We start from the raw sequence: 9,269 nt of genomic DNA, 5'->3' as shown, positions 1-9,269 counted from the left end.
AAAAATACTTTATTTCTTCTTTGGTAACAGACAGTATCACAGTATTAAAGGCAGACAAAAGAGAGTGTGTTCGGTGAGGAAGAACTTAGCTTACTTAATATCTAGATAGGAACCATCTTTGGCTAGTGCACATGTGCGCGGTATAAAGTTACTAGAGAGATGCCATAGAGTTTGGCCAACACTCCGGCATCCCCTTAAGATAAAAACAATTTCATTTATTAGTAATATTTTTTTAATAAAAAATTAAGATTTGCGTTTTAGCAAAATAATACGAAGAATTTCATTAAATCGAAGCGTAAGTAATTTTACAAATACAATGTTAAAGTAAACATCTAAAAATGTTAAGTTATTTATTTGCGTTTGTACATTACGTTTAATTTCCTGATAATTGCCTCTGATAGTAAGTTTTATAATTTCACGATCAATGTAAGACAAGGGAAGTTTTAATTATATTTCATTAATTAAATATCTCGCAGTTGCATCAACAGTATCGACAGTATGGAAACTAGTTGCATCAAATGTGCATCCACGCATTTTCTAATATGTTCCAAGCCGAGAAAAGTAGTTTTCTGCATCACTATTGCAACTGCGTAAGTCTTGTTTTTTCAACGGCGGTTGAGATTCTTCTTCTTCTTCCGCTTTATCTTCCGTTGCATGATCCTTGTTTTTCTTGTATGCCACCAGTACAGCCCTCGCTCCGTAAGCAGTAGTGAAGATGATCGAAATATTCTCGATAATAATAGGATCTGGTTTAATCTTTAAATTCTCATTCAAATATAGATTCATATGTTTCATATTGATTTGAAACTGATGCCACGTGTTGAGGTCGAAACAAATTCTTTCGGCGTAATTGCCCGTTAATTTAACAATCGGCATGAAGCCGCCATTGTTCTTTGACTGCAATCCAACATGTATCTTCTCAGTGTGAGAAGAATTAAGTCTGTACGTCGTCGATAACAATAAGTAACGTTGTTCGTGACTTCTGGCGTTATCGATGCCGTCGTTGTTAGTTATTTTGCGAATATCGCGATTGCGATCAGATTTTTCGCAAAGCCGAATACTTCCTTGCGCGTAACCATTGTTTTCACTTGTAAAATTTCACGAATAGTCAGGACAACCCGGTAAAATGGCAAAACTACGAGAAATTCTTTCTTCGTATCTTGAACTTGTATTTCTGTAAACTCGAACTCGAATGAATGAGGAAGAACGACTTGTCGACTCGCTTATATTACCGTTCTCCCTCTCTCGCAAAAATTTAAAAAATAAAAGTGGGGAAGACGTATTTTACGTGAAAAATTATGATTTTTCATGTTCAGACCTGTACGCGTTAAATAAAAAATTTCTAGAAATATTTAGAAATTTCTAGAAACGAGATCATGTAACGCGAGAAAAGAACGAAAGAAAAATCTGTGTATGTAAGTGAATAAACAAAAAATCAATTTTTCATGTCAAATCGAATTCTTATGTTTAAACAAACATGTATTAAACAAAAAGAAAACGCTCGGAAGATTTGATTTGAAAATATTTTTTATCCTTTTAAAATATAGCAAGGGATTTACGAGTTCGAGAACGCCTGAATAGGATAAAGATTGGAGTATCAATAAACTTCGTCAAAAAAAGGTCTGAGATTTAATACATGCACCAATATATATGACGGGATAAAAAATCAATCCTTTTGATTTTTTGTAATTTATTGTATCTCGTAAAATAAAAAATAAATTATATTTTACGATTTTCCGAACTGCACTGAGAAAATAGTTGTAAAACTTAATAACACCATCTGAAATATTTGCCAGAAAGGAAATCGACGCTCGCCAATGAAATAACCAAAAATTTTTTCTGTCACGCCTATTTGTAAAGAAAAAAGCACATTCCGAAGGTAGGTAACAAATTAAGAAATATTTTAGTTTTAAGAAACACTCAGAATTTAAGAAAAGTATCATCCGATAGGTGAGAAAACTAGATTAAGAATACTCCTCGCCCCCTCCTTCGTGAAAAACGAAGAAATTGCTAGCGAGAAAATTGAAATTTTTTTTCGATTCTCCCGCTCTTTCAAAATCTAAACGGAGGAAAATGTCGAATTTTTCGACGGGGAGTAAAGTATAAATTTCCCGCAGTACAGAAAAAAATGTGCATTTTAAGTTCGACATTGTCCGAGATACTTGTCAGTTCCTCGAACGTACGCGTTTGTGTTATTGTCACGTGTTGCGAGTTAAGTGCAAGTGAAAATGTCGGCTCGGAAAATGCTGATATCGACGTGCATAAATTTGGCAGCAAATTTATGGCGGGAGATAAAGCCGAAGACGTATCTGCCTCGCCTGACAGAAGATCGGGATAATAACTATTATATTTTCGAGAAATTCGCGTATTCAATCTCAAACTCCTTACTCGGAGTTCTGTACAGATTGGGGCATTTCGGAGGTGATAAGGAATTATTGAACATTGCCGCCGAAGTTATATCGTTTCGCAAAGATTTGCGGCACAAAGAAGAGGATGTTGGCGGATATGCCGCCTATCTGCTGGCGAACCAACGAAGAATGGAAATAAGAGGTAATTACTTTATATACTTTTAACGTGCCGGTGATTGAATTATAAGCTTAAATCGTTATTAATAATCCGTAGCGAACTCTCCAGTAAATCTTGCAATAATTCGTCCCTCTCAAAAGAGGCGAGCGGCAGAAGAGTCCGAGGCAAGACCCTCACGTAAGTTTATATGCGCGTAAAATATATAATTATTTGTAAAAAAAAAATATATATATATATATAACAGTTACTGTTAAAAATTAAATATTTAAGGGAGAGAGCCTGAATACTGCCGGCGGAAAATCCGGTTCCAATTGTTGTCGATATAGCGGGTAAGTTAACATTTTAGAGAAATAATAAAATATTTTAAAAAGAAATATAAAAAATATAGTAAGAAACTTAATGTATAAATATATTATTTCAGACGACGACGACGACGATGATGCTAACATCGTTATTCCCGAAGCTAACGACGATGCCAACGACGACGATTCTATATACGATTCTATCATCGTCGTAAGCCCAGCGGATAGCTTAATATTTACACCAGATAAGGTGATATTTAAAAAATATAGATTTACAAAACAACCGACTTTGAATATACAAAGTAATATAAAACTTGTAAAATATATATGTATTATTTTTATAACAAAATTTCTAATGTTATAATAATATTAATAGAGCGGGAAGAGGAACCGGAGAAGGAAGAAGAGGAAGCGCTTGAGGAGCAGGAAGAAGAGGAGGCGCTTGAGGAGCAGGAAGACCATTCCATATCTACCAACCATATCTGAACAATTTAAAAATATCACAAAGAATCTTAATACAAAACTCTCTTACTTCAGTTTAAATAAGTTAAACAAACACATTAAAGTGCATAAAGATAAAGTTTCAATTTTTTCCAATACCAATATTGTTTATAGAATTGAATGTGCTGACTGTAATGCATCATATGTGGGCCAAACGGGACGTAAATTAAGTACTAGGATTTTGGAACATAAACTTGACATTAATAAAAATACAATAAATAAATCTGTTATAACTAACCATAGGCTCGATTTCAACCACAAATTTAAATGGAATGAAGTAAAAATTCTTGATAAAGAAAGTATCCTCGGAAAAAGATCAATCTCCGAGATGATTTACATTAAAAGACAAACAAATAGTTTCAACTTGCAAACGGACACAGAATGTTTACCTGACACATATATAGACAGTATTGACAAACTACCGAAACTCTGAAAATAGATACACAAATATAATAAGTTAACTCCGCTTATTTTTCACCTTTCGATCATTTTGTCTGTGACATTATAAGTGTGCGGACCTCAAGAATCGATGTTCCTCCTACACTATTGCTTTTACGGTGCAATCTAATCATATGTAAGTCTACAAACTTCTTAATTTTCGTACAACCTATTAAGCTTAAATAAATCAATAAATATCTAATAATATTATAGGATTCAAATCATTATGTGTCTATCGGGTCTAATAACCGGAGTAGAAACACAATTTAAGATTTTTAACCATCACATTATTACTATGTTGAAGGAATATCGCTTTTCTGCATTTTTACATCATGTTCTCTTTTTCCCTTACGATAATAATTGTTAATCATTATTGTATTTTAATGCGTTACATATTTTATGACGTTTTTTACTATACTTGATTTATATATTACCGTTATGACATCGTTTATTATTTGTTAAATTCAGAATTTAATCAGCGTTGATAATGGTCAAAATATTGACCGAAACGTTTGCTTTATATTTGTATTTAAAAAGTACTTATGTTTAATTCTTTTTTGTCACCTTTTATTGTAATTTATTAGTAAACATTATATTAAGAAATATTATTTTTATATATGACTTTCTGTCTAACATAATTTGAATTTTTATATTTACTGCTCTTAACAGCCTTTTATCAAATTTATTACAAATTATTTTACTTTTTCCAAAATTTTTATGTTTGAATTTAATAAATAAATTTAAATTTTTAGCAATTCGTCGCTTACAAATTAATTATTCTCCGGAATATTAGCTTCGAGAGTACGGAAGCGTTACTCGAGACCGGATATTGTCAAAAAGTGAGTTATCTCGCCAAATAATAATGTCAATAGTTGTGTAAAAGATTAAATTTGAGCATAAAAATAAAAGCAATATAACAGTACTTTATATAATTTATATAATTTATATTCAATTTTACAATTTTCTTTTTTTTTTTAGTACAAAGAGGCGGAGACGGTGGAGGGAGCAACACTACAGAAAATCGCAACGATATTTCCCTGGAGACGGAGGAGAGTGAAGAGAAGGTGGGAGGGGGGGGGAAGAGCATTGACAACAGCAACAACAGCAACATCATCAACATCGACAGGTCGATGATCGTTTTAATTATATAAATTTAATTAGAGAAAACGCGCGGCAGTTTAGAAGATTTGGGATAGTCGAGAGAAAAGCGAGATTCGCGATACGACAGTTACCTGAAGGCGGGGATATTTATTGGTCTTTGGAAAATGCGTTTCGCGAAATTAACGCGTATGCAATAAATTCAAGTGAACCAGGAAATTACGTAGGTTTATCATTTGATTCGCTGAATTTATCGCACGGTTCCGCGGGATTATCTTTTCGTTCGGTGCGCGATTTGACTCACGAGGATATTTGGGGCCTCGTGACCGCGGTAGCACAGAGCGCGAGAGGACTTGATATCGCGGAGCAGTTTAACATACGCATTTTCAACATCGCTGTTTCTTCAGATTGCGGCCGCGTTGCATTAACGCATAAAAATATCGCGAAACGCTCAATAGTCGAAATACATAATTTCGACAACTTGTGTTTTCCGCGCTTCCTCGTAGTAGCGCAAACTTATTGCGAACGCGGTAATATACGTACGGGGGAATTGCACGAGAAATGAAATAGAGTAAGACATCCGCAATCGAAGTTACAACGCGAATAGGCGTTGGAATTAACTAGAAAAGCCGGAGTAATAATTCTCGAAGAGGGTTGCGAGATTCATGAAATTGAGCGTTTCCAGCGATATCTTGCCGCGGACAATGTCGCTATCGTTGTATATAATTTTATTACTTTCGGTCACGGTACGAAACCGTACTATGACGGAACAGCGATACTCGCTTCTCTTGGGCGTGAATCCTCTCATCGACTAAATATTATGTATTATGAGAATTCGCGTCATTTTAACCCTATATTAAATTTAAAAGCCGCTGCGGGTTCTCGTAATTTTTGTGTAACGTGTAATGTACGCTTCCGGAACAATAGAGGTGGCGGTCACCGGTGCTCGAATAAATGTCCGCGATGTTTTACCGCGCCGCCGTGCGAACACTCCGACGACGCGTGAATAGTAAAATGTGATACATGCAATCGGACGTTTTTCGGTGCTTCGTGTTTTGAGCGTCATTGTAGGGAAAAATCTTATGACGGTAAATCGCTCGCGAGTGTTTGTAGCGTCATACGATTTTGCAATGAATGTGGATGTATAGTTAAAGCGAAAGCGAAGCACGAATGCGGCGTTTCTTACTGCAGATTATGCCATTCGGAGCAACCTCGAAATCATTTGTGTTATATGAGACCTCTTCGCAACGACGTTAATTCATCTACCGAGCCGTTGTCGTCGACATATCCTCCAGAGGTAGAAGCGACGGTAGGTGTATCCGTCGAGGAGAAAGAAAGCATAATTGATAACAAAAAAACAAGCAAATTGGCATTGACAGATAGAAAAGGACGCGTAGCATTCGTATTATGATTTTGAAACACGGCAGGACGAGACGCTCAAAGGTATGACGTCCGTAAAAAGACACATCTCGACACTTTGCGTCGCGCATCAAATTTGCGAAGCGTGCGCGCAAAACAATGATATCTTTGTGCGTTGTCGCTGGTGCGGGATGCGAGAGTTTGTATTTCGTAATGATCCGGTGAAATATTTTGTCGATTTTGCTACGCGAAGGACGAAATATTTCAAACAGATAATTTGCATAGCCCACAATGCGAAAGCGTTCGACGCTCAATTTATTTTGAAATATATCGTAGAAAATCGTGTCAATCTCGTGCCGAAAGTGATTTTGAACGGAACAAAAATCGTCGTATTAACAGTTGGACATACAAAGTTTATCGATAGCGTGAATTACATGCCAATTGCGATTATCCGATTTGCCGAAAAGCTTTCGGGCTGAAGGATACATCGGGTAAAGGCATTTTTCCGCATTTATTCAATACTATCGAAAATCAAATGTATTTCGGGCCATTACCCGACGCGCATTATTACTCTCCCAAAACCATGAAATCGAAAAAGCGCGAATGCTTTCTCGCGTGGCATACGGACATGCGATTAAAACACACCGTGTTTGATTTTCAACGCGAGATAGTACAATATTGCCGTACCGATGTTGATATACTTCGACGAGCGTGCATGGTGTTTAGAAAAATTTTTATAGCTCGCGGAAATGTATGTCCGTTCGAGGAATGTACAACTATTGCTTCAACGTGTATGACAATTTTTCGGAAAAACTTTTTACAGCCGAATACGATAGGCGTCATTCCAGCGGGCGGATACAGAAAAGCGAACATACATTTGCGCAAAGCTCTACAGTGGTTGGTATGGAAGGAGCGCGAGCTCGGTCATCTTATAAACCACGCAGGACGTGCGCGCGAATACCGTACGATCGATGGCACACTCGTCGATGGTTATTATGAAGAAACATCAGAAACGGGAGTAACGTCGCGTCACGTGTTGCAATTCCACGGTTACTTTTGGCACGGATGTACGTCGTGCTTTCCGATAAATCGCAATAGATCGCTTTCGTCGGCTGAGGAACGTAGAGATACGATTGACTCGCGATACGAGCGAACTCTCGCAATCTCGTGGCGACTTCGGCAGTATGGGTACACGCTGACTGAAAAGTGGGAGTGTAGCTTTGATCGAGAAATGCGGGATAATCGTGAGATGCGCGAATTTCTCGAGAGTCATCCGATGGTGAAAACAGCACCGCTCGATCCTTGCGACGCATTTTTTGGTGGACGTACGGGAAATATCGCGACTCTGTAAAATCACAGAAAATACGCGAAGAAAATACGCTACGTAGACGTATGTTCGTTATACCCATATGCATTGAAGACGGGTGCTTTCCCTATCGGTCATCCCGACATTTATATCGGCGATGAATGTTCAACTTTAATCGGTACGGCTCCGAATTATAATTTTGACACCGTCGAAGGTCTCGTACGCTGTACGATACTTCCTCCGCGCGATTTATTTCATCCGGTACTCCCGTATCGCGCGCACGGAAAATTATTATTTGCACTGTGTCGTAGTTGCTGTGAAACATTTTCGCAAACGTAGTGTACGCACGAGCCTAGCGAACGCGAATTCGAGGGTACGTGGGTGAGCTGCGAATTACGCAAGGCCGTCCAAAAAGGTTGTGACTAAAGTAAATAAAATTTGGCGATATAAAATTAGTCAATATAATCGCAAAACACGGCAGGGTGGATTGTTCGCCGAATATATAAATTCATTTTTACAACTTAAACAGGAGGCAAGCGAATGGCCGACTAAATGCGCGGACGATAATGCTAAAGAGTAATACCTGCGGGAGTACGAGAAAACCGAAAGTATTGTTCTTGATAAGCGTAACATCTCGCAAAATTCCGGTTTACGCTCGGTTGCTAAGCTTTGCTTAAATTTGTTTTGGGGAAAGAATCCCGCAACGATCCTTATGGGTTTTGGGTCCCAGTCAAATTTAACAATAATGTAGGATAATGTAGTTTATAACATGCTGATAAAAAATGTCCATGGGTACCAAACCCAAAAATGGACTGTTTCCGAGATATAAGGCATTAAAGGGTGGAAAAATGAGTTTCAGGTTTCAGCTAATGGCAGTTTGCAACAGGAATATATTATGATAAGCCATACTTTTTTGATATTAAACCCACATGCAGATATGAAAGAGAGAGTTTTGTGTGTGTGTGTGTTCCCAAGGCACAGATAAAGACCCCCACGGTTCGTCACTCCCGTAGTATTTATAGCGACTCCAAACCTTCTTTGCCTTGGTTGTGTGTGTATGTGCGTGCGTGCGTGCGTGTTTTTTTTTTCAATGAGAGGAAAAAAAATACTTTTACGTACGCTGTGTGGGACTCGCCGAGTTAGATGAAGTCAACTCGTCTGGTCGTGTTGTCATTGACCATATCTTGTGTGGCTCTTGAATGCCAAAACCAATACCCATTAAAAAATAACCCCTCCTACATCCGGCCTTATTTACTTCCCTGCAGGACCGCCGTCAGGCATTGCTTCGCGGGGGGAGGCATTAGCTAATAGCTCTGCCTACATATCCGTATCTTCTACGAAGTCCGTCGTTTGCGTCGTCAGCTTCTGCTTGGTCCTTCTTCGTTCTTCGCAACGTAGTTCTTTAAGTACTTTTGTTGTGAATAATACTATAGTCTTCCATGCTTCTTCGGATTTGAGCATTGCCTGGACTAAAGTTTCTGGCTTAATTTCCTGCTCAAGAATTGCCTCTAGTTTATGTCGTTGCACTTCGAACCTGGGGCACTCGAAGAAGACATGCTTAACATCTTCGTCTACTTCAGTGCAGGATGGGCATTTTGGGGAATCTTCATATTTAAATTTGAAAAAATATACCCGAAAACATTCGTGTCCTGACAGCATCTGGGTCAGGTAGTAATTTACACTACCGTGTCTACGTTTGATCCACTTATCCACTTGCGGGATTAATTGGTGAGTCCATC

The 9,269-nt window shown here is 37.9% G+C and overlaps 2 pseudogenes; one reads left to right on the top strand and one right to left on the bottom strand.

Moving 5' to 3' along the window:
* Positions 1-243: 243 nt before the first annotated feature.
* Positions 244-1,310, bottom strand: LOC146724237 (uncharacterized; annotated as a pseudogene).
* A 918-nt stretch (positions 1,311-2,228) lies between these two features.
* Positions 2,229-7,575, top strand: LOC114938089 (uncharacterized; annotated as a pseudogene).
* Positions 7,576-9,269: the final 1,694 nt, after the last annotated feature.

This window comes from Nylanderia fulva, unplaced genomic scaffold, assembly GCF_048542155.1.
Source record: "Nylanderia fulva isolate GAGA-0341 unplaced genomic scaffold, ASM4854215v1 Scaffold142, whole genome shotgun sequence".
Lineage (NCBI taxonomy): Eukaryota > Metazoa > Arthropoda > Insecta > Hymenoptera > Formicidae > Nylanderia > Nylanderia fulva.
This window is presented reverse-complemented; position numbering and strand designations above follow the sequence as displayed.